Genomic DNA, 26,346 nt, shown 5'->3' on the forward strand with positions numbered 1-26,346 from the left:
CACTTGGAGAAGGTTCCCTACATCACTAGAAAGCCATAGGAATAAACCGCACTCGATTTGGAGCACGGATGCCCCAGGAATTGATTTCAATGTGTTTGCATAGCTATTGTTCGTCGTTTATCGGATGGTCCATCATTTTGGCGGAGTGTCCGTTGAATTATAGCCAAAACCCGAGAGCAGCTTAGGCATATCGGAAGGTTCCGATGTTCTGGTGGAGTGTCTGGTAATCACTGCACATGCGCACAGCCCTAACTTGTAAAATCCATAGAAGATGCATTTGACCTCCAAAAATGGTGAAATGAGTTTCGTTGTGCTCCATAAAATATTCCATATCACCTAAGCATAAATATGGTACCAAAAGGCACACTTCATTTGGGACCCAAAATAATGTATTTATAAACTATACACTAGAGACAGAGAACTCCCCGTGGGCCCTGGCCTCAGTTTTGGTATAGCAGAGTGTCCGACCACCATACTGGAGTATCCGCTGCTGCTTAAGGTTGAAAACCCGAGAACACCTTGTTCGTACCGGATGTTCCGTCGCACATAACGGATTATTCAGTGGAACCTGAACACTTAGCAGCCACCAGTATCCTATAGACCTAATTTGACAAATGGTCTGTCATTACGGCAGAACGTTCCGTTGAATTATAAACCGAACACATGGAGGTTTCCAAGAGCACTGACCTAATACCGGAGGGTCCGATATTAGATTGGAGAGCCCGATGTTCCCAGTATGTCCTTTTCCCACTAAGTCCCAGAACCATCAGACCGTCTGACATTCACGCCGGACTATCTGATAACACAAACCGACAGTCCTTCAATGCACTACTAAATTTTGACCCTGTTGCACCGGTCAATTTTTGATGTTATAGGTCTAAAATAGATGCAATAGTTCGGTTTTGCATCAATTTCTCGTTTGATGCCAGCCGATGCAAGTGGTCTTGATGCAATAGCCTTTCGCATCGGTTACTTGTGGTTGATGCGAGGAGCAGCTATTGCATCGTCCATCCGTTGTCTCTTGCATCAAAATTGAGAGATGCAATAGCTTATTGCATCCAAATCATGTTGATGCAATACATCTATTGCAACGGCTATCGTTCGATGCAATAGACTATATTGCATCCATATTAGGTTCGATGCTATATAATCTATTGCATCACCATTTTGATTCGATGCAAGAGGTTCTATTGCATCATCATTTTGGTTCGATGCAATAGGAACTATTGCATCGACGTTATGTTCGATGCAATTCGAACTATTGCATCAACATGAGGTTAGATGCAATACAAACTATCACATCGACATGAGCTTGGATGCAATACAAACTATTGCATCGACATGAGATTTGAAGGGCAACCAATTATTGCATCAAATTCATTGCACAAAAATTCATAAAATTACAAAATTCAATGGCACAAAAAGGCAATCATATTAATAACTTGGATCATAAGCATTCAATAGTTTGTACAATGTAAGGAAGTCAAATGCCTTCCTATTTCCAAATAGGTAATTGCAAAGTTGAACTGCATTACAAACCACTAACTTATACTACAAATAGGCAATCATAAACAAAAATACATGTCTCTTAGCACAGATCAACATGACATCTTTCTCGTTGCACAATATTTGATTCATTTCTGCTTGCCAAGACTCCCTCAAGGTTGATCTTCCTGAAAAAGTCAAAATGACATGCATTAGTAATATATATAGTTGATCACACAGTTGGAATCAAACATAGACAACACATGATAGACAACAATATTTTTGGGTTTAACAAATAGAATGGATACTGAAGCCGAACTATAAACACATAAGGCATGAACTCCTGATTGCTCATGTTAAGTGAACAAACATACATGTATAAGTGAACAAAGTTCATGTTAATAATCTGGACAACTTAAAATGACACCTGATTGCTCATACCTTTCCTCCTTTCTTTCTGCATTGTAGCTTTTTATTTGCAGCAGTATTCCTCAGTGTTTGTGATGCAATAAATGTCACTCTCTCATTACTATCTTTATCATTTGGGAAAAGTGATCTGTTGGCGCTGCGAGTGAGGCGACTAGGTTGGATACTCTTCTGTTTGCTCAACAATACACTGTCTGGTACAGTCTGTAAAAACCAGAAGATTTGAAGGAGCAATCACCACTTAGCAATTCTAAGAATCTGTTCAACTGCAGGTGATAATTTTGAAGTATATTACCTGTTGCACATGTTCTGATCCTTGGATGGGAGTCGGAACAACAACAGGTTCATTATGTGTGGGCAGGGCAGATTCTGTACCAGCCTTCATATTTAAAAAAAAAAGATTAACACATTATGTCAGATTAAATGTAGGTATCCATTACATCGCAGTTTGCATTTATCAAAAAATAATACCTGTGCTAAATCTGCACCTTCATTTCCACTAACCATATTTTCTGCAGGCTGAGGGGCTGTTGTGATTGGTGCAGCATTCTTGCATTGGAGTTATAAGGAGAAACATTAACAATCAAGCTTTACTAAAATCAATGATGTTGGTAACAATTAAGAAGTAGTATTATTACCAAAGGCGGTGCTTGATTGTATTGTTTGATTAGTGAAAAAAACTCTTGCCTTAGTTCTTCTCTAATCTTGCTACTTGTACTCTCTAGTTGATGTTGCAGCTGCTGAATTTTTCCTTGTCGCTCTCCCTCTCAGCGGCTTGAACGGTAAGCTTTTCTTTTAACTTCTCTACCTCAGCTTGCATCTCACTATTCTTCTATTGGGCTGCTGCTGCTAATGCAGATGCACGAGCTTGCTCTTCAATTCGTTCATTCATAAGTTGGCTTCGGGTCGAATACTTTGCCAAGTATCCATGTCCAGGACCTTTCCTGCTCCTGCATCCAGTGGTTTCCTTGTAGGTTTCATGAAGAATGTGCCTTTCTTGTTCTTTTGAAATCACATAAGCTTCCAACTCAATTCTCTCTGCAATTTTGGAGAAGGCGCTTTCCTAAATTTAAGAACACAATTAGTGTTTTCAACTTTAGCAAGTAGCAACAACAGTTCCAGTTCAAGTATAATAAGAATTAGGTAAAATGGATACTTTGGAAATCAAACTGTATCAGTTAGATTCATGTACTGATTACTTCCTCAAAAAATCCAAGTCCATGTTAATCATGCAAATATGATTCCTAGCAAAGCATGTTGATAGGTAAAAAGCAATGGACAGTTGAACTCTAGCATTTCAGAGATATGTATGACATTGGAGATAAATGAATAAAACATGTTATGAGAACATACATCACTGGACACTCGTTTACCGAGTAGCCCAGATCTATTCAAATCACTTTAAAGAACATAATCAACTACATAAAGCATCTAACATAAGCAACTTGCTTTCCAGCAAGTTCCTAGAAATCTGGGCATGCAACAGCTGTACAGAAAATAAATCATATCTGGAGATATACAAGTCCAAATGACTTGCAAGAGGACATTCTGGAAAGCTTATAAAATTCTCGAGATTTCATCTTCATACATCAAAGCATGATTCAGAACTTAAGTACTTCAAAATAGCAGAATTACAGAAACTACTCTGCTGAAACAGAGAGCACCCAAAAACTGGGAGGTAACTTCAAACAACTGTAACTTTCAAACCACTAGGCCAAATGACCTCAAATTTGAACAGCAGCTAGATATGACAATTATCTTCGACTTTGGTATTCACAAGTTTCCTAGGAAACCAACTTATCAAGGTGAACTTCTCTAAGTTCCCAGATCTGTCCAGATGGGACCAACATCTCACTTAAAGAATTAACGATGTTCCAAACTTACATTTGGACCATACCAACCATATCATGGCAACATACATAACTCATGGACACCAGAAAATATGATGGCCATCATAAAATAAAATTATTTGATGATTTTCTAAATTTAAATAGATATAAGGATGCATAAAAGACCCTATACAAGACTTGCATAGAAAATTCTACAAAAATTACAGCAGCTACCATATGCTATCAGGAGACCACAGAAAAGTTTGGAAGCATTTTGCTCATCCAAACTTGCTATACCAAAAAGAACAGGTGGCACAGCTGAAAATAGCATAAATAAGAAACTAAAGATAGGATTGCCAAACCCAACACAAGGACAAGGAGATGATGACATTTTATCACCCAATCAGGGCATGTACAACCATCAATATAATAATTATGTTATATATAATTGCAACATCACTAAGTACTAATGAACAAAGTAGCATTTACATATATTTCCTTAGCAGCATCAGAAGACCATCGGCCCTCCTTGATGCGTGTACTCCTCCAAAATGTCAAACCATCTGGCTCTTCACCGGTCTTCAGGTTTCTCTAAGATGTGAAAATTAAACATGGTTACTGTTTAGGTAAAAAATAAAAGAAGAAGATTAGGTTCCATATCATTACCTGCTCATAACTAACTTGTGAAAAAGGTTTTTGATCCTGTAAGATGTATTGTTTGTCGATGCTGCGAATTGCTAGAGTTTGTGGTGCTTATTCGCTAATATAAACACAGATATGTTAGTTGCACTACAAAAATACAGACAATAAACACATATATGTCATAGGCTTGGAACCTGAAATTTGTCGCTTCCAAAATACAACACCAAGTAGTGCCCTTCCTCCGTTCCCGCGCAGTCCAGAAAGCAAAAAAAAATCTAGCCTCCGCCTCCGGCCCCGTCCCCAAATCGCCCCCAACCACACCAGAGAGAGAGAGAGAGAGAGGAAAGGTCGATAAAGGAAGCGGCGGGACGAAGGAGGCGGCGCCGCAGAGCCGCAACCAGCGCAACGAGGGCGGGGTCGTTGCTCTGTTGGCAGCCCGACGAGGGCAGGACGATGGAGCCGGCGGTGCGGCTAGCCCGACAAGGACGGTATGAAGGATGCGGCGGCGAGGTGAAGCCTCTCCGATCCATCTCCTCTGCTATCCGTCTCCGCACCTAGAAAGTCTCCATGGGACCACATCAAGGTGAGAGCATTTCTAGAATCCGTACCTTCATAGGTTCGCACACAAGCTGTTCGACAGAATGCTTAACGTGCTTATTCATCATGGCTGAGGCCTGAGGGGCTGTGACTTTTGGTTAGGTAGTACTAGTAACAAGCCAACCGCTTTTGATTCAATATCCCATAGGCATCATTTAGTTTTCTCCCAAACATTTATGTACTGTAACTTGCAAGAAATTCGTGCTGTAATGTTCTCTTCAATGGTACAGGCTGAAATATTTTCCCATGGATCTTGTCTCTGCAGAATTCATATACGCACTTAAGTGTAAGAATCACTTGAAATTTTCTGCATTTCTATCTTGATCTTGTAGTTGTTTCTAAGTGCATGATATTCTATCGTATATCTCAGTGATTTGCAGTCCACCATACCATTTGAAAATTTAGAATGGTGTGGTTGGCATCAATGCTTAGTGTAGCTTTGTATGATCGAAGTGTTGTTAAATATAATTTGTTAAGCTTGTGTTACTTCAACTGTTATCATTGGCTGGTATTAACCCTCTTTGATGTGCCAATTTTTCAAATATTTTTAAGACCTTTGTAACCATTTACTTGTATACTACTCTCAAGGAAATTTATTACTCAGTTAACATTTTGCTTTCAATGCACTTTAAATCTCCTGTTGGGTGCCTTTTTCACCCAGGGATCCTTGCAACTTAAGTTGATGGATGAAATGATTTACCAATCTGCCCAATGTTCCAAACAGCATGCCATGGTCACAGTGATGCACATGTGAAGTGATTGCGATTTGTGAGATGGTATATTATTTCATTATTGTATTTTCTATATTTCATTCTTAACAAGATGGTAAAATGCCATCCATGTTGCACTTGGGCCTAGCATTGCTGGTAATTAATCTTGAGTTCTTGACTAGCGGCAGTGTATTCTGTAGACCTAATGGCTGGCAGTGTATCATAGCTGGTGGTGACTGTGCCAGCATTGAGTTCAACTTCATGTATTCTGTAGACCTATTGCTGGCGTTGAACCTAGGGAAGGACAAGTCAACTGCAATTAGACTACTCTTCCCTTAAGATGTCTGTATCCCTCCGTGTAGAATATTTCCACTCGGATCACGCCAAGTTTTATTGAAAGAATGAAATTGGCCAAGTGAGCTAATCACTATTGTAAGCCTTGATCTTGAATCCTCCACGTCAAGCCAGGATGCAATTGGTGACGGCAAGGTTTCATTTACTGTAGCATCTCCAATATGCACTTAGTGCGACTGTTGTTATCTTGTCCATGACCATCCCTTCCAGCAAAGTTAACAAAGTTATAATTGCTAGACCTGTTGCCGGGTATTCATGCCCACTATCCATTGGAGTCGTCAATGGGCTTATCTGCTACCACGCTAGGTTTATCAAGGTTTATCCATGAGAGTTACTCAAGTCAACACAAGAGGTCAGAACTGGAATTGTACCTTGATGATCCTGCTCATCCTGAAATTGATAATGATGTATTTGACATCATTGCATGGTGGAAGTTGCATGGTCCAAAATATCCAACCATTTCTCTAATGGCACGAGACATCCTAAGTGTTCCAGCATATACTGTTGCATTTGAATCGGCGTTTAGCTTAGAAGGGCTGATCATTGATGACAACCGTCGTAGCTTGCTCCCGGAAACTGTTGAGGCTTTAATGTGTACACAGGATCGGTTGAGAAGTGCCATTCTAGGTATACAATTCCTCTGAAATTGTACTATACTGCTTTGCGTTTCCTAAATAAATAATATTGTAATGATTTGGGAACTTGCTATTTTTTTTGATTGAAACAGATGAGTCAAGTATGGCAGCAGAGGTCATATTTCCTACTGCAACTTTGTCACCAACTACAAACCAACAAGGTCAATCAGTTGACGCTTTTCTTGAAAGATTATAAGGTACAGCAACTGAGTTATTCCTATCAGACTACTGTTTGACTCAGCTCTGGGTTGATCTCTGAAAACAGTATTTTGTGTGGGATTCTGTTGCTTAGCATAGCAAAGTGCCAGAGTTACCTTACCTTTTTTTTCCTTGTAGAAGAAGTATTTGGTTCTGAAACGTCCTCGGTTTCCACAAAGGGAAAACCACAGAAACAAAGTGTAAAAATGACGAAACAATCCATCATTTTACCCAAATCTCAGTGATACAGCAAGTCATGCACGATTATCAGAGTACAATATAGATTTTTACATGAATTATTCTCTTCGCCACGCAGGGCGGAACACACTCACACATAGCATCCTGAACAGCCTCAGATGAGGATAGCAGCGGAAAACGATCTCCTGGAACCAGCTCGAGCGCAGAACAGACCCTCTAGTCCTCCCAGTCATCGCCCTCGTAGTCGTACTCGGGCTCGGAACCTGTCCAAAAATCTATCAGTACACTTGGTACTGGCCACGCATCGCCCACCCTATGCTTGCATTGCTTTGTGGAGAGTAGAATGCATTGGGGAAGTAGAAAGAGACCTATTTAGGCCGTGGGTTTCCTATGCCAGAAGTTAATGTTATAATAATAGTATGTTCATCAGGTTTTCTCTTCTTAACCCATCTTATTCACACGTTCTCCCCACCCATCTCACACACACCTCATCTCATCTCACTCTCTAGGCGACGAAATCGACTCCCGCTCAGATCTCGCCTCAACGGCCCAAGCCGGAATCCAACACGTAACCCGGGGGAAAGGTAGAGAAGGACTCATCTCTCTAATCAAGTGAAGCGTAGGTCATGGGAATGTCCATATCCGCGGACGCGGCTATACGTATAGATCGATCAACTCTGCAGAGCGGGTACACCTGGTAATCCACAAGATCGCCATCCTCGACGATCCGGCTCGTCTAGGCTGATTTCGACTGCCTTCCAACCGGTACAGTACCACCCTACCACTCAGCCCTGGGCCACCCCGGAGTCCACCGAAACGCTGAGACTGTGAGACGTAGTACCGGGCCCCCAAGGTCACTACGCTGTCTTAGGAGGGTGTGGGTCCCCATGCCCGTACCTCCCTACACTATCACCTTCCAACCTAGTAGTAGTGGTACCGCCCTAGTCAGTCGGGTAATCGTCCCCCGCCCATCGGGAGCGAGTGGTGTGCACGAAGGTCCCATGGTTCCGGTTCTCAAGACATACCAGTCCTTAGGGGGACCGGACAGGATATCTTCTCAAAGGGGATCACCAACTCCCCGTGCCACAACAGCACCTCACCAGGGATAACCAACACCCCGGTCCACCTCTCACATATACCCGCCACAGGTAACTCTCGCAAAGGATGCCCAGGTCGCACCCCTTCGGCAAGACTTGCCCCAAAGACTCGTCGTAAGATCCTGTCCGATCGACTCAACCCTCACCACACACACCCAAGACTCACGCCAAGATCTCCCCATGTTCATTGTCCGGTTTTTACCAAGTTTTACGGCACCTCGTGCCTTACGCACATATGTCTCTCCCTCACCAGCATCACATCACAGATATAATGCGAGTAAGAGTAAAGCAGTAAGTATGTAACAAGCGAGCATCTAGCCTATCAGCGGGTGTGCAGGAGTAAGGTGGCAACATGGTATAAGGCTCAAATAAAACTACCATGCAACCTAACATCATATTATTGCATAAGAGATAAAGCGCTAGCATTTATAGGTATAGCATGCGTAATAGGATCTACGAGATTGGGTGGGGCATGGCACCTGGCAGGTCGTCTCCCAAGTCCTCGCTGTAGTCAGGGTCGTACTCCTCGGTCGGCAGGTCCTCCGGCTCTATTTAAACGTAACATATGGTCGCGTGAGCGACTCCTATAAAGGTGCACAAAGAAGCAACAGAATTTCGAAAGATCCAAATGCACTCAAACACAAGCCTATGATGTAGAGCTCCTTTTTAGAAAAATTTGAACACTGGTTTGGTATTTTTCTGAGTTAAAATGAATTAGTTATGAATTTTTAAAGATTAATTGAATTTCTGGAAAAGAAAATGAACTGGGAACTCCAGGCGGTGACACGTGGCAGCTCCTCGTGTTGCCACGTTGCGCTGTGGATTTGAAAAAGGGTTCCAGTCATTGTGGGCTTGGCTCACGGTGGGCATGACCGAGCAGTTCACGGGTGCACGTGGGGTCTACGGTGGACCGCGTTCACCGTTTCTTTCTCCCTCTTGGTTCATGGTGCACACGGTGCACTGAACTATTGTTTCGGTCCCTCCTCTTGCTTCACCGTGAAGTGGCGCGCCTGCCGACGGCAAGCGGCCGTTCCTGGCCATGGCTGTACCTCGGCAACGTTTCTTTGGGCTTGGCCAAAACTTCCCGGTCCATTCTTCCCCAGCGACGTGACCGGCGTGACTGGGTACGCCCTCGGCATAACGGCGCTCGGAAGCGCGGCTCCGCCGGCGAGGTGAACGCGAGCGGCTCCTTGCTGGGGCTCTCTCTCCCTCCACCTTGCTGCGCACGGCGCGTCCCTTGCCATAGCGAAACAGGTACACCTTCTCTCCTCGCTTCTACTGGTCTGACGCGGCAAGAACGGGACCTCGCCATGGTGGGCTCTAGCCATGGCGGGCATGCTCCGCGGCGCGTCGCCCTTCGGCGTTCCCGGGCCCTCGGTGCGTGGTGCGGTCTGTGGTCGGGGCGGCAGCTGTGTGTGCGTGTGTGCAAGTAGGTACAGGGGTCTGGGCCTTCTCTCGCTCGCTCCCGGTACGGTGACGGCGAATGATGCCCGCGAACGCTACTGTGGAGAGCCAGAAGGGTGATTGGGGCTCACCGTAGGTGGCGATGGTGAAAGGATGTCGATGCCGGGCGAGTCGAGGCAGTGTCGAGGCGTGGCCGTGCCGTGCCGAGCAGCTGCTCCGCTGTGGTCGGACGGTACATCGTCCTCCGATCTAGCGGCTCCTCTTCGGCGGCCTTCTCTTGCTTCCCCCTTCCTTTCCCCTTCCCTTTCCTCTCTTGGTCGTGATGAAAAATGGTGGCCACCAGGGCGGCGGCGAGGCATTGGGGATCGACTAGGGCACCTTGGGGTGTTCTCTTATAGGGGGGGTGATCATGGCGAGGTGGACGACAGGAAGGGGCCTAGGGCCATGTGGAGGTGATCGGCGTGTTTAGGCTAGGGTTGCGGTCATGGCGCGGTCGCGGGTCACCCTGGCGCTTCTGATTTGGCGCAACCACCCACTCAGGCTTTGTACGATGGTGTCGGAGGTGGTTGCAAGAACGCGGGCCACAGCACTGGCGTCATGGCGCGGATGGCTCCAGCAGGGGGCGGTAGCAGTGCGGGTGGCCGAGGTGGCGTCGCATCCACGCGTTTGCTGCCACTCGATGCAAAGAGACGGCTGGCGATGGAGATTCCCTCTCCTCTGTCCTGACTCAGCGCGAAAAGGAGAAGAGGCGCAAGGAAGGTGATGACGACGGGGTCCCAGCTGGCGGTGACCGAGAGAGAGAGGAGGGCAGCTCCCAGCTGGGCCGCTTGACGTTGTCGGGCCGCGCCGGATCCGTGGCCCGTCATGGTGGAAACGAGGCTGCCGGTTGGCCATTTGGGGCGGGGGTTGGGCCAGCCTGCGGGTGCAGGTGCGTGGCCAGATGGGCTGGAGCCTACGTGTGGCCTGTGAAGCTAGGCTGGCTTGAATTCCTAGGCCAAAAGGGTTTCTCTATTTTAATCTAGTTGAATTAGCTCTTCTTTGTTATCTCATCATTTTTCTAGCTACTCTATAGTTCCTACTTGCATACACATGTGCTGCCTACTCATGTATGCCCTAGTGGGGTCCTCTATAGGTCATTTAGAGTTCCACCAAGGGTTGGCAGCATCACCACACATTTATTTAGATATTTTAATAAAGGTTGTTGCTTTTATTAATCAATACCAAATAACATAAGAAGCAACTCATGCAAATTTAATTAATTACAAGGATATAAACATCTACAATAGGTACTACTTATACAACTAGGGTAGTTTTCCTACAAGACAGTCACCAACCATTGGCTATTTCTAGAAAAAATTTTATAGTTGTGATTTTTAATCTTTTTGTTTTCAGGAAAATTCTGGGTTGTTACAGTCCTTCCCCCTCACAGAAATCTCGTCCCGAGATTTAAGGTGTGACATACCTTTCGAATAGGTAGGGGTAAAGCATCCGGAGTTCAGACTCCTTCCCCCATGTAGCTTCCCGTTCAGTGTGGTTGCTCCACTGGACCTTGCACATGGGTATCACGGTGCTTCTAGTCTCTTTCTCGACTTTGTCTAGTATCCAGATCGGGTGTTCTTTGTACTCTAGGGTGTCCTGAATATCTAGTGCGTCTGTATGCACCTCTTGCTCTGGCAACTGCAAGCACTTGCGTAGCTGGGACACATGAAACACTAGGTGTACTCCTGTCAACTCCTCGGGCAACTCTACCTTGTATGCCAACTTGCCGATCCTCTGACAAATTTTGTAGGGTCCCACGTACCTGGGGGCCAATTTCCCTTTCACATGAAATCTGACAGTGCCCCAGAGTGGGGAGACTTTGAGATAAACATAGTCCCCCACCTGGAACTCGAGGTCTCTCCGACGGTTATCCGCGTAGCTTTTCTGTCGGCTTTGGGCAATCCTCAGGTTCTCTCGCACTTGGGCGACTCCTTCTTCGGCTTCTTTGATCTTTGCGGGTCCAAAGAATGATCTCTCTCCTACCTCTGACCACATCAGAGGGGTTCTACACTTTCTGCCATACAATGCCTCAAACGGTGACATCTTGAGACTATCCTGGTAGCTGTTGTTGTATGAGAACTCTGCGTGGGACAAGCTTTTCTCCCAATCCGACCCATACTTCAAGACACAAGCTCGGAGCATGTCCTCCAAAATCTGATTAACCCTCTCTGTCTGACCATCTGTCTGTGGGTGGTACGCGGTGCTGTAATCCAGTTGTGTCCCTATGGCCTTGTGGAGACTCTTCCAGAACTTGGACACATATTGCATGCCACGATCAGACACTATGCTGGTGGGGGCTCCGTGGAGTCTGAGAATGTGCTCGATGTACAGATCTGCTAGCTTATCAACTCTATAGTCAATCCTCATAGCTACGAAGTGAGCTACCTTGGTCAGTCGGTCAACAATCACCCAAATCGAGTCATGGCCCTTAGGGGTTCGAGGTAAACCCACTATAAAGTCCATGGATATGCTCTCCCATTTCCACACTGGGACGTCCAAGGGTTTAAGCAGCCCGACTGGTCTCTGATGCTCAGCTTTGACTCTATTGCAGATGTCGCATCGCGCGACATGTCCGGCGATATCTGCCTTCATGTTTTTCCACCAGAACTGTTTCCTCATATCGGCATACATTTTGGTGCCCCCCGGGTGGATACAATACTTAGAGTCATGACCCCCTTCCAAGATTTCTTGTCGCAAGGTGGGATCAGATGGTACACAGATTCTGTCCTTGTACCAGTACACTCCTTGCACATCTTCCCTAAACTCGGGGCACTTGCCCCTCTTCATGAGTTCTCGGATCTCCCAGATTTCCGGACACTCTAGTTGTGCGTTGCGGATCTGATCCTTGAGGTTGTATTGCACTCGAAGCTCATTTAGCATACCCTTTGGTAGAATCTCAAGACGAAGGTCACCCATTCCCTGACACAGCTCGGGTGGTATAGCTTCCATGGACAGATTGTGACAATAACTCTTTCGACTCAAGGCATCAGCGACTACATTAGCTTTTCCCGGATGATAGTGAATCTCCAGGTCGTAATCTTTTATAAGCTCTAGCCATCTATGCTGTCTCATGTTCAGATCCTCCTATGTGAAGAAGTACTTTAGGCTCTTGTGATCAGTGTAGATATCACACTTATTTCCGATCAAGTAGTGCCTCTAGATCTTTAGGGCATGCACAACAGCGGCAAGCTCAAGGTCGTGGGTCGGGTAGCGTTGCTCATGGTCCTTCAACTGTCGGGACGCATAGGCAATTACCCTTCCACATTGCATCAGCACGCAACCCAGTCCCTGTCTGGATGCATCACAATAGACTACGAAGTCTTTCTGGATATCGGGTAAGGCAAGAACATGAGTGGTGGTAAGCTTCCATTTCAGAGTCTGGAAGCTGTGCTCACACTCGGGCGTCCATTCAAACTCATTAGTCTTCTTTAGTAGGTTAGTCATGGGCTTGGCTATCTTTGAGAAGTTCTCGATGAACCTTCGATAGTACCCAGCCAATCCGAGGAAACTGCAGATATCGGTCACATTGCGGGGTTGTTCCCACCCCTTCACAGCTTCAATCTTTGCGGGATCTACAGCGACTCCCTCAGCAGTGAGAACATGACCAAGAAAGGCGACTTTTTCGAGCCAGAAGTCACACTTGCTAAACTTGGCATATAGCTGATTCTGCCTCAACTTCTCCAGAACCACTCTCAAATGTTGTTCATGCTCTTCGGCGGTGGAGGAATAGATAAGGATGTCATCAATGAACACCACCACGAACTTATCCAGCTCATCCATGAATACCTTATTCATCATATTCATGAAATAGGCTGGGGCATTAGTGAGTCCGAAGGACACCACTGTGAACTCGTATTGCCCGTATCTGGTGACGAAAGCCGTCTTAGGAATGTCCTCGGTTTTGATTTTCATCTGATGATACCCAGACCTAAGATCAATCTTGGAAAAGTACTTGGCATCTTTCAGCTGATCTAGGTGGTCATCGATCCTGGGCAGAGGATACTTTTTCTTGACCGTCACGGCATTCAAGTTCCGATAGTCAATGCACATCCTCATGGATCCATCCTTCTTTTTCACGAACAGAACAGGGGAACCCTAGGGTGAAGCACTGGGTCTGATGTACCCCTTGTCCGACAACTCCTTGAGCTGTTTCTTTAGCTCCTCCAGCTCATCGACTACGGTAGGGTCTTTTAGCAATAGGCCCGGTACCTGGCAGAAGGTCAATCACAAACTCCACATCTCGATCAGGTGGCATGCCTGGCAACTCCTCAGGAAACACGTTAGGGTACTCATTCACAACGGTTACCTCTTCGACTATCTTGGCCTCTAAGGCACTCAACAGAGCGACTGTCTTTCCCTAATTAGGCTTACAGCGGATTATGTGACCACTCGGGTGTGTGATCTCCACGTACCTTGGTGAACAAGATATCACTCCTTTGTGATATGTCAACCAATCCATTCCCAGTATGACATCTAGTCCCTCAGATGGAAGTAAGGTGAGATCGGCTAGAAAAGGGTAGCCCTTGATGGTGATACTCACTCCCTGACATATCTTGGTGCATATAATGCGACCCAAAGGTGAACTGGTGTCGATGGGCTCCTTGCGGGGGGTCACAGGTATGCTATGCCCCCGTGCAAATTTGGTGGAAATGTATGAACAAGTAGCTCCAGAGTCGAATAAAACCGAAGCTATAACTCCCTGTACTAAAAACATACCGTACACCATGTCGGGAGCGTCCTGGGCATCCTCCACGGTCATGTGGTTGAGACGACTATAGACAGCCCCTACAATGTTCTTGTGCGGAGCAACAGGTGTAGTAGCCTGTCTCGCCTGGGTCGGAGCAGGCGGTGTGCCGTTCTTGATGGGGCACTCGGCGATCTTGTGACCAGGCTGGCCACAACCGAAGCAAGTGAAGGGCGCGCTACCTGTGGGGGTGGGCGTAGCGGTCCTCCATGTGCCAGCTCCCTGAGTGGGGCGACTCGGAGCAAGACGGCTCTGAGCGGGACGGTGGTAGTTGGCGGTGTAGGTACCACCTCCATGGCTTGGAGCAGTCACAGCCCCCTGAGTGTAGCGTGAGCGGGGCAGGGGAAGCACATGAGCACGTGGCCTCTACGGGGCCAGGCCACGAGAGGAACTCTCGAACCGACGCTTCTTCTCCTTGTGGAGGGCGTCTGCCTCCAGACGATCCCTCTCCATCTCCAGTACCTTGTTGACCATCTCACGAAGGGTGCGGCAGGCATGACCTGAGAGGGCCACCTTGAGACGAGGGTTCAGCCCCTTCTTGAAGCAGTACATCTTTTTCTTCTCGGTATCGGTCTCACCTAGAGCATACCTCATCATGCGAGTGAAGCGAGTGGTGTACTCCTGAACCTTCTAGGAGCCCTGGGAGATGTTGCGAAACTCCTCCACCTTGGCATCCATGACACCTTCGGGCACGTGATGCTCACGGAAGGCCTCGGCAAACTCCTCCCAAGAGATTCTCCCTGGGTCCTCGTGGGCGTCACAGTAACTGTCCCACCATGCGCGTGCAGCGCCAGTGAGCTAGTGGGCGGCGACCCCCACGCACTCCTCATCAGTGCAGGTGGTGAGGTCCAGCTTCTTCTCCATCTCACGAAGCCAGTCTTCGGCGGCGATGGGGTCGTCGTCGGCGGTGTCGAAAATAGGAGGCCTCAGCTTGAGGAAACCCTCCAACTTCCGCTGGAAGTCATTTGGAGGACCCCCACGGTGGTGAAGCATCCCCTGAGCCAGCATCTCCAAGCGGCAGGTTTGGCGGTCCATCACCTCCGCCAACTGTGGTGGTGGCGGCGGTGGTGCTCCTCCTCCAAGCTGCTGGGCGGCACCCGCCCCCAGTGCGGGCTCCTCTAGTGCGGGCTCCTCCCCGGCACCGAAGGGTGCTTCCCTGCCTCCTCCACGGCCACGGCCACGTCCATGGGCCATGGGCATGGGGGAAAGCGAGCGGTTGTTCAGACGAGCAGAACGGCGGCAAGACATCTCTCTGCAGGGTTAAGTCATTATTTAACATTTTTTGTTAGATTCATTGTTAAGTGGTCTTATCAAATTAAGAATGAGATTTCTATCCAACACTCATACAAAGAAGCAAATAAAAACCATAAGATGCAATAAGATCCAAAACATCCATTACATTAATTTATTGCATAGCGACATCTCCAGTAGCTACACTAACAGATTCGCGGGAATCGTGCTACTCGCAGGCAGCTCCAAAAGTGGGACATCCTACTTTACTTCACAAGTGCGTCATGTCTTTGGCCACGCAGGGCTCAACATGTCTACTACTACATTAACTACTCCTGGCCGGGAGTGACGAGTGGTGTAGAAGGACCGGAAGTGGAAGCCTTGGGAGTGCCCTCCATGGCACGGAGCTCGTCGTTGGAGCGGTGGATCCTCGCGACGTAGGTGAGAGCGTAGTCCAGCATCTCTGTCCTCGGAACCTCTAAGTAATCCTCCGTCGGGCAAGCCTTGAAGTTGAGCTTGGTGGCCTCAACATGGAAAGGCTGTCTGCGCGGCTTCTTGCGCATCCCAGGTAAGAGGACGCCCTGGACCTTCTCGATCTCCGGGACACGCTTGCGATCAGCGTCGATCCAAGCCTGGCTGATGCGGTTCACCTTGTCCTGTAGGTACTCGGTGCACTTGATGTAGTGAACCAGATGTTGCATGTTGTAGGTGGTGGTGATGGCAGCCTCCACCGCTAGCTTCTCCGTTGTGTTGCAACGAGCCTCTAGGGCAAGCTTCCTGATGCCACGGTGCTTCTCCTTCTCATGGAACTCCCTTAGGGTAAGCCTCTAACGCTCAATCCGATCCTCACACTCAAGCACCTTGGACTCAAGATAGTCGTGGTGAAGCTCAGCCTCCCCAACTTTGTCCTTGAGGTTAGCGATCTCCTCTCGAAGTGACTTCTCACGGGTCTCGTAGAAGGTCTTCATCCTGTCATAGCCCATGCGCTCCTCCTCAAGCTTGCCGACCATCTCCTCCTCCTTGCGCTCCACCTTGAGAAACTCCTCGTCGCAACGGAACAGGAAGTCTCGGTAGCGGCTGTTCTGCATCTCCACATCCATGATGTAGCGATCCTGGGCGATGATGTATTGTGTGGAGGCCCTCAGGCAGGGGTCGACCTCATCACGCGCAGCATGTTCTGCAGCAGTGATCTGCGGCTCCGAGAACCTATTGAGGTCCAGAGCGGTAGGCAGCAGGCGGTATGGTCCCGTCTTGAGGTAGTCATGTGTGTCACGCATCACACCACGGAGAGCAGTGCGTGAGACAGACTACACGCACGAAGCGATGGAGTTCTCCACCTCCAATGTCTCGAAGGCACGTAGCACGGGTACGAACTCACTGGCGGGGACCTTGAGGTGGACCACGATGTGGCCCTTGAACCCGTCGGGTCCCGGCTCACCCCGGCACACGTACTCGATCTTCTCTGTGGGGGCGCCTAGCGAGTCTAGTACATCATACAGGATCGTGGCGAACCCACGGTAGGCCAGTCCGTCCACAGGGAGCTCGACAACAGGAGCCATCTGCAATTTTTAACCGTAAGACGGAGTCAGTACTTGTTATTTATGAAGTATTTGAGTAATACAGAGTGAAACTTGGTAAAACAAGGTGAAACAAGGTAAATCAGGGTGATACTAGATGAATCCTGAGTGATATAGGGTGAATCAGAGTGGAACGGAGCGAGGTGATGGTTAAAGTAGAATGAAATTTTTGGTAAGAGAGTGCGAAATTGAGGTAAGCCATGCACGAAAATGCAGCACGGTCGGTAATATAACCGAAAGTGTCAAGATCTTTCATAATCCTAATGTCCAAACCTATGGGTCCGTCCTAAGGTCAAGCATGGCTCTGATACCAACTGAAACGTTCTCGGTTTCCACGAAGGGAAAACCACAGAAATGAAGTGTAAAAATGATGAAACAATCCATCATTTTACCCAAATCTCAGTGATATAGCAAGTCATGCACGATTATCAGAGTACAATATAGATTTTTACATGAATTATTCTCTTCGTCACGTAGGGCGGAACACACTCACACATAGCATCCTAAACAGCCTCAGATGAGGATAGCAGTGGAAAACGATCTCCTGGAACCAGCTCGAGCGCAGAACAGACCCTCTAGTCCTCCCAGTCATCGCCCTCGTAGTCGTACTCGGGCTCGGAACCTGTCCAAAAATCTATCAGTACACTTGGTACTGGCCACGCATCGCCCACCCTATGCTTGCATTGCTTTGTGGAGAGTAGAATGCATTGGGGAAGTAGAAAGAGACCTATTTAGGCTGTGGGTTTCCTATGCCAGAAGTTAATGTTATAATAATAGTATGTTCATCAGGTTTTCTCTTCTTAACCCATCTTATTCACATGTTCTCCCCACCCATCTCACACACACCTCATCTCATCTCACTCTCTAGGCGACGAAATCAACTCCCACTCAGATCTCGCCTCAACGGCCCAAGCCGGAATCCAACACGTAACCTGGGGGAAAGGTAGAGAAGGACTCATCTCTCTAATCAAGTGAAGCGTAGGTCATGGGAATGTCCATATCCGCGGACGCGGCTATACGTATAGATCGATCAACTCTGCAGAGCGGGTACACCTGGTAATCCACAAGATCGCCATCCTCGATGATCCGGCTCGTCTAGGCTGATTTCGACTGCATTCCAACCGGTACAGTACCACCCTACCACTCAGCCTTGGGCCACCCCGGAGTCCACCGAAACGCTAAGAATGTGAGACATAGTACCGGGCCCCCAAGGTCACTATGCTGTCTTAGGAGGGTGTGGGTCCCCATGCCCGTACCTCCCTACACTATCACCTTCCAACCTAGTAGTAGTGGTACCGCCCTAGTCAGTCGGGTAATCGTCCCCCGCCCATCGGGAGCGAGTGGTGTGCACGAAGGTCCCATGGTTCTGGTTCTCAAGACATACCAGTCCTTAGGGGGACCGGACAGGATATCTTCTCAAAGGGGATCACCAACTCCCCGTGCCACAACAGCACCTCACCAGGGATAACCAGCACCCCGGTCCACCTCTCACATGTACCCGCCACAGGTAACTCTCGCAAAGGATGCCTAGGTCGCACCCCTTCGGCAAGACTTGCCCCAAAGACTCGTCATAAGATCATGTCCGATCGACTCAACCCTCACCACACACACCCAAGACTCATGCCAAGATCTCCCCATGTTCATTGTCCGGTTTTTACCAAGTTTTACGGCACCTCATGCCTTACGCACATACGTCTCTCCCTCACCAGCATCACATCACAGATATAATGCGAGTAAGAGTAAAGCAGTAAGTATGTAACAAGCGAGCATCTAGCCTATCAGCGGGTGTGCAGGAGTAAGGTGGCAACATGGTATAAGGCTCAAATAAAACTACCATGCAACCTAACATCATATTATTGCATAAGAGATAAAGCGCTAGCATTTATAGGTATAGCATGCGTAATAGGATCTACGAGATTGGGTGGGGCGTGGCACCTGGCAGGTCGTCTCCCAAGTCCTCGCTGTAGTCAGGGTCGTACTCCTCGGTCGGCAGGTCCTCCGGCTCTGTTTAAACGTAACATATGGTCACGTGAGCGACTCCTATAAAGGTGCACAAAGAAGCAACAGAATTTCGAAAGATCCAAATGCACTCAAACACAAGCCTATGATGTAGAGCTCCTTTTTAGAAAAATTTGAACACTGGTTTGGTATTTTTCTAAGTTAAAATGAATTAGTTATGAATTTTTAAAGATTAATTGAATTTCTGGAAAAGAAAATGAACTGGGAACTCCAGGCGGTGACACGTGGCAGCTCCTCGTGTTGCCACGTTGCGCTGTGGATTTGAAAAAGGGTTCCAGTCATTGTGGGCTTGGCTCATGGTGGGCATGACCGAGCAGTTCACGGGTGCACGTGGGATCTACGGTGGACCGCGTTCACCGTTTCTTTCTCCCTCTTGGTTCATGGTGCACACGGTGCACCGAACTACTGTTCCGGTCCCTCCTCTTGCTTCACCGCGAGGTGGCGCGCCCACCGACGGCGAGCGGCCGTTCCTGGCCACGGCTGTACCTCGGCAACGTTTCCTTGGGCTTCGCCGAAACTTCCCGGTCCATTCTTCCCCAGCGACGTGACCAGCGTGACTGGGTACGCCCTCGGCATAACGGCGCTCGGAAGCGCGGCTCCACCGGCGAGGTGAACACGAGGGGCTCCTTGCTGGGGCTCTCTCTCCCTCCACCTTGCTGCGCACGGCGCGTCCCTTGCCACAGCGAAACAGGTACACCTTCTCTCCTCGCTTCTACTGGTCTAACGCGGCAACAACGGGACCTCGCCATGGTGGGCTCTAGCCATGGCGGGCATGCTCCGCGGCGTGTCGCCCTTCGGCGTTCCTGGGCCCTCGGTGCGTGGTGCGGTCCGTGGTCAAGGCGGCAGCTGTGTGTGTGTGTGCAAGTAGGTACAGGGGTCTGGGCCTTCTCTCGCTCGCTCCTGGTACGGTGACGGCGAATGATGCCCGCGAATGCTACTGTGGAGAGCCGGAAGGGTGATTGGGGCTCACCGTAGGTGGCGATGGCGAAAGGATGTCGATGTCGGGCGAGTCGAGGCAGTGTCGAGGCGTGGCCGTGCCGTGCCGAGCAGCTGCTCCGCTGTGGTCGGACGGTACGTCGTCCTCCGATCCAGCGGCTCCTCTTCGGCGGCCTTCTCTTGCTTCCCCCTTCCTTTCCCCTTCCCTTTCCTCTCTTGGTCGTGACGAAAAATGGTGGCCACCAGGGCGGCGGCGAGGCGTTGGGGATCGGCTAGGGCACCTTGGGGTGTTCTCTTATAGGGAGGGGGGTGATCATGGCGAGGTGGACGGCGGGAAGGGGCCTAGGGCCATGTGGAGGTGATCGGCGTGTTTATGCTAGGGTTGCGGTCATGGCGCGGTCGCGGGTCACCCTGGCGCTTCTGATTCGGCGCAACCACCCGCTCAGGCTTTGTACGATGGTGTCGGAGGTGGTTGCAAGAACGTGGGCCACAGCGCTGGCGTCATGGCGCGGATGGCTCCAGCAGGGGGCGGTAGCAGTGCGGGTGGCCGAGGTGGCGTCGCATCCACGCGTTCGCTGCCACTCGACGCGAAGAGACGGCTGGCGATGGAGATTCCCTCTCCTCTGTCCTGACTCGACGCGAAAAGGAGAAGAGGCGCAAGGAAGGTGATGACGACGGGGTCCCAGCTGGCGGTGACCGAGAGAGAGAGGAGGGCAGCTCCCAGCTGGGCCGCTTGACGTTGTCGGGCCGCGCCGGATCCGTGGCCCGTCACGGTGGAAACGAGGCTGCCGGTTGGTTGGGCCATTTGGGGCGGGGGGTTGGGCCGGCCTGCGGGTGCAGGTGCGCGGCCAGATGGGCTGGAGCCTGCGTGTGGCCTGTGAAGCTAGGCTGGCTTGAATTCCTGGGCCAAAAGGGTTTCTCTATTTTAATCTAGTTGAATTAGCTCTTCTTTGTTATCTCATCATTTTTCTAGCTACTCTATAGTTCCTACTTGCATACACATGTGTTGCCTACTCATGTATGCCCTAGTGGGGTCCTCTATAGGTCATTTAGAGTTCCACCAAGGGTTGGCAGCATCACCCACACATTTATTTAGATATTTTAATAAAGGCTGTTGCTTTTATTAATCAATACCAAATAACATAAGAAGCAACTCATGCAAATTTAATTAATTACAAGGATATAAACATCTACAATAGGTACTACTTATACAACTAGGGTAGTTTTCCTACAAGACAGTCACCAACCATTGGCTATTTCTAGAAAAAAATTTGTAGTTGTGATTTTTATTCTTTTTGTTTTCAGGAAAATTCTGGTTTGTTATAGGTTCGCCACACAAGGCCCTTTTTATCTGCTTCTTATACTGTCTCATCCAATGCAGATAATTTCAAGGTGTGGAGGGTCGTGCTTTTCTGCTAGATTTTATCTTCAGCTTAAACTGTCCTTGTAAGGGTTGTGTTCAGGTTGAGAGTTAGCAGGTTGAGCTGTCTATTTGAGAACCCTTTAAAATTATCCGAGTTTTGGTGTTATGGATCACTTGAAACATTATATGGAGTTTAAGTTAGAACTGAGTTATTTGTCATATTTTGTATGATGATGCGTTAATTGTATATGCTCATTGCATCTTGAGCAATGGTTCTGTGATTTCATGAGCGTATCTCCGGCTCCATGGTCATGTGATGGTGTATTCAAGGGCTGTGGATGTGCGGTATGGAACCTGGCTGTAGCAGTACCTTGATAAAGTAAAATGGATACTCAATTTATCCAATGGATATGGGGAATTGGGTATGAGCAAAAGTGAGGAGGGGAACATGCAGGTAAGCAACATATGGGTGTGGGTATGGGCATGTATGGGTGTGCCCATACCCTCCCCAATGACAGATTTAATAATTGTTGTATTGTGTTTTTAGTTGGTGTAATTTACTGTTTTTCCAACAAATGTACTATTTTTTCTAGTCGAGGTGTTGTTTTTTATTCCATTTTCCATGAGCTGTCATTTTTGCTTGAGGTTGACCAAGAAGTTAAAAATTATTGTTTCTAGTTATCTATTATTGCTCTATCAACATTATATGATGTATGCAAATTGAATTGTTATCTTTCACTTTTTTCAAATGTGCACCCAAATGCGCTTTCAAGAAAATCAGTTAATCCTTTTTGCCACTTGTCGCCTTATCCATGCGCATCCAACTATTACACTCATGTGTCTAACAATCAACCTGTTGCAACTTTGATTCAAAGTGTCCAACTATTACCTACGGGCAACATAGAGAATATTGAGCCTAGCAGTGTCAAGATCATGGACGTCTTCAGCGATGGAGCCATGGAGGGATGTTGCCACACACTGGCTTAGTCGTCAGCGACATGTGGGGGCACGCTGATGCTTAGGGGGTGGTGCAACACAGTGAGGCGCGGGGCTCAGAGGCTTGCGTCAACCTTTTCGTTGTCCTCAAGGCACTTGTGGTCCATCGATACGTCAACCTTCTCTTGGGCCTTAAGGCACTTGTGGTCCATCGATACGTTTCAGCATCTTGTAATGCAAAACTTTCAATGCAATAGTGACAATTTACCGCATCAAAACAATCCTGAACCGATGCAACAAAAATTAAATATTGCATCGGAATTTAGCACTATCAATCTGTTGCAATAGTATTTTCTAATTGCACCCATATTCTAAACCGATGCAATACCACCTACATATTGCATCAAAAATCAATAGTAACGCAATCAAATTTGTCCGATGCAATAAATTCTACTTATTGCATCTCTTGTTCGAAATCGGTGCGATAGATCATACCTATTGCATTGACATAAATTACTATCGCATCCAATTCCTTCTCGATGCAATAATGACCACCTATTGCATCAGATTTGCAAAATTGATGCAATAGCAGCCACCTATTGCATCAGATTTGCGTTTGATGCAAGGCGAAGCGATGTAATAGGGTCAAAATTTAGTAGTGATGCATACCTAAACACTCACTCTTGTAACACTACAACCAACTTAAATAAATATCATTGCATGACACCTCATATCTTGTACTCTCCACTCCCTCTTGCATGTTTAATATAATGTCATGCATGCATAAGTATCTCATACATGGACATATATATAGGTACGTGATATTGGAGAGATGTCCATCCATGTTTCAAGCTATGGGATCCTTACTTATCCAACAGGCAGGTACCCCACTACTATCAACCCTATTTTGGATACTTATTGGGTTTTATTATGAGTTATGCATTACATGTAGTCTTGGACAGTGGTCTCGTTTACATGACACCTAGAGTCACTTCTTAATCTATTAGAAGCCCTTCACCTAAACGATGGGAATGGGAGCACGTAATTGCTTAATGCCTAGTTGTTTGAGCAACGGTAGAAGTCGAGCATGAAAAGGAAACTCATACTCGCGCGTGTAGGATGCTACACCTAGATAATTAACTACTAAAACTAATGAGGGTACAACTTGATCTACCTTACTAATCTAGCTAAGGACTAATATTACTTAATGTTATAATCCTGATAATAACCTTGATAATTATTGTTCATGCAAGGGGTAGGTCGTTGTGAGTGTGGGATCTTAAACGACGTAGCTCGTGGAGCATTAAGGAGCGTGTATTGGGATATGTGAGTCCAAGTAACCACCCGTACAGACCACATGTCACGGATGGGGTCAACAAGCCAAGTAACTAATCACGACCAGTCTATCCATGAAACTGGCAATGGGGATGGCATCGGGAAGATGGTGTATGTAACGACCCAAGAAACCATTACAATATAGAAGCCTGACCCGAGGAACTAGGAAGATGGTGGAAACCTGACCCGGGCATTCAGTCGAACCTTGACATTCTGGCCAGATTAAGAAAAGGTTGGAAGACATGAGGCAACCCTTACTCTCGCGCAAGGGTATGGTGGTTAGTCCCGTTCTTCCATGTGGATACAGTTGTACACCTCTGCAGAGTTTTGAAAGCCTAAAGTCCCTCAGGACATTATCATTCGGTTGTTCCTACTTTCTATACCCATGGTAGTGTTGTTGATGGATTATGGACCTCTATGTGATACATGACTAATAACTAAATATTTTTGTTTTAAGAGTTAGAACATGGTATGTCATACTTATAAGCATCGCCATTGCTTTTCTTCAAATGTACAAATATCTGATATTACCTTTTGCATCCACCAAATATTATATGTTGGAATTAAGTCTTGCGAGTACGCAATGTACTCACGGTGCTGCCGTTAAGTTGTTTTGCAAGTATAGGACATTGGTGGCCATCTCACCCCGTCGTTGGTGGCAAAGTGGGTGAATGGCATGTGCCGTCCAAGCTACGGTGGCGATGCCCATGGGCAAGGCGACCACCAGTTACTAGATATATAATTGATTCGTAGCATAACGATGTTGGTAAGAGAGTCATTTGGTTCACACTACATTTAGTCTTACGTTGTATAATCAATTTATTATATTCAACAAGACTTGTAATATATGTTTTCGCTGAATTATTATGTGCTCCGGCGATGAGATGTAATCTTGAGTTGTGGAGGCTATTATGGTATGATATTCAACCTGATCCTAAAGAGGAGTTGCCAAGGAGCACTCCTCGGGAGTCACCGATGTTGGTTTACTTAAATTGGGTCAGTCAAGTGGATGACACTCGATTTAGGCGAATTAACGCGGCGGGTCGCCACAGGTGGAGTGAGATTCTCTAATGGCTGGGGACATGACCTGTGGCCGCCTCGGTCGAGAAGCAGCTTCCACTGGCCCAAATGATCCCAGCAAAGCTACATGGTAGATGTTTTAGCTGCCTTTCCAACTCACACCGAGTAGCGACCTATCAGTTGCCATGGCGTTGTCTACGGTATCACGGCTACCGTCACCTCGCTAGGAACTACAAATGGCCCAGGCATGCCACGGAGATGGCGTCAGAGGCAGGGGGTCGTGGCTCGCGGCCCTCCCTACACGCGCCACATGGTGGCTCGGACGGAGCCGCATAGATGGCTGTGGAGGGCACCAACGGCTTTCGTCGACGACGCCGGTGACGTCGGAGCAAGTTGCCGAGGGAGATCAACATTGCCACGACTAACAATGTCGCTACTTCTACTGCCACACGCTGCTCCCATGAGTCTGATCTGCTCGTGGTGGTGCTGTACGAGGGTGCTGGGCCTCCCATATGGGTCGACTCGATGCTTGATGAGCTCGCTACCTCATTTGTCATGAGTCAATCTATGGGTGCTCTAGCATTGGGGCGCCCATCTACTCCGACTGTGGCCTCTTTGGAGGCTCAGGCATCGTTGGCGGACACCCATTCACCACCGCGAATGGTTTAGGTTAGCTTCATGGATGTTGAGGCGCTAGGGGTGGATGGTGACGATTTGCCAGTTTCGACCCTCGCTAGGGAGTTTGCTAGGCACGTCTCTGCCCCGCTGAAGACTCCCATCCTCAAGGCACCACCCCGACATCGAACCCGTCGCTCTCCATCATCGGCCACCATCCGCCGTAGCACGCATCTGGCGCCTAAGTGTGCCTCTCGGGCCCCTAACGCCACCCTTCAAGCGCAGAAGGTGCTTGTGTCCAAGTGGGAACCCTCCGCCTCACGGCCGTCGGATTCCCAGGTAGTGGCAGACTTCAACTCGACTCCACAAAAAGGGCCGCACTTCGAGTGCTTATGAAGTTCGATGTGGCAGGGTTCGAGTGTATGTTCGAGGAGGCTTGCTAGTCTCATTGGCACCTGCCCAATTGATTGCACAACTTTCTTGTAATGTAATTTAAGTTAGGTTTATTTGGGTTGTGTTGGCTTCCGTCCTTCCACGGTAATCCATGGATTACTTGGGAATGTTGTAACCAGTCAAACTCTACATCTGCTTAATGAAATACGTGTCGCAAAGACACTCACAAAACAAGTTTGTTATGAACCTGCCACTACAATTTGTTTTTAGATGCAGTTAGCCCTTTACATAGTTCGGTTACACATTGGCCCAACCCGTAAACCAGCCCACGACAAACTGTTTTGGAGGCCACTCACGGGTTGGCTCAGTTTCACGGTCCACAACGTTGTACCTAGCTTCTTCCTCCGCATGCAGCCGACTGAACAGGCGCCGCCTGCGAGACCGGATTATTTATTTTTTAGCCCTTTTTTGAAAATTTTTCACAAATATGCCCTTGGAGATACAATTTCAAAATATGGACCCTTAGCTCGGCGCCATTGTTGTTGGCGTCGAGATTACATGTCT

General features: G+C 47.8%; 1 long non-coding RNA gene and 1 pseudogene across 3 annotated transcripts; one reads left to right on the top strand and one right to left on the bottom strand.

Moving 5' to 3' along the window:
* Window positions 1-1,419: 1,419 nt before the first annotated feature.
* Window positions 1,420-4,330, bottom strand: LOC136452008 (uncharacterized; annotated as a pseudogene).
* Window positions 4,331-4,612: 282 nt separating this feature from the next.
* Window positions 4,613-22,097, top strand: LOC136452009 (uncharacterized). Of its 3 annotated transcripts, XR_010758712.1 has the most exons (6): window positions 4,613-4,965; window positions 5,210-5,265; window positions 5,641-5,755; window positions 6,578-6,670; window positions 6,771-6,875; window positions 21,502-22,097. It is a non-coding gene; the product is annotated as an uncharacterized lncRNA (long non-coding RNA). The 3 variants fall into 3 exon arrangements; XR_010758711.1 differs by having other exon boundaries at window positions 4,613-5,265; window positions 6,570-6,670; XR_010758710.1 differs by having other exon boundaries at window positions 4,613-5,265.
* The last annotated feature ends 4,249 nt before the right edge of the window (window positions 22,098-26,346 follow it).

This window comes from Miscanthus floridulus, chromosome 5, assembly GCF_019320115.1.
Source record: "Miscanthus floridulus cultivar M001 chromosome 5, ASM1932011v1, whole genome shotgun sequence".
Classification (NCBI taxonomy): domain Eukaryota; kingdom Viridiplantae; phylum Streptophyta; class Magnoliopsida; order Poales; family Poaceae; genus Miscanthus; species Miscanthus floridulus.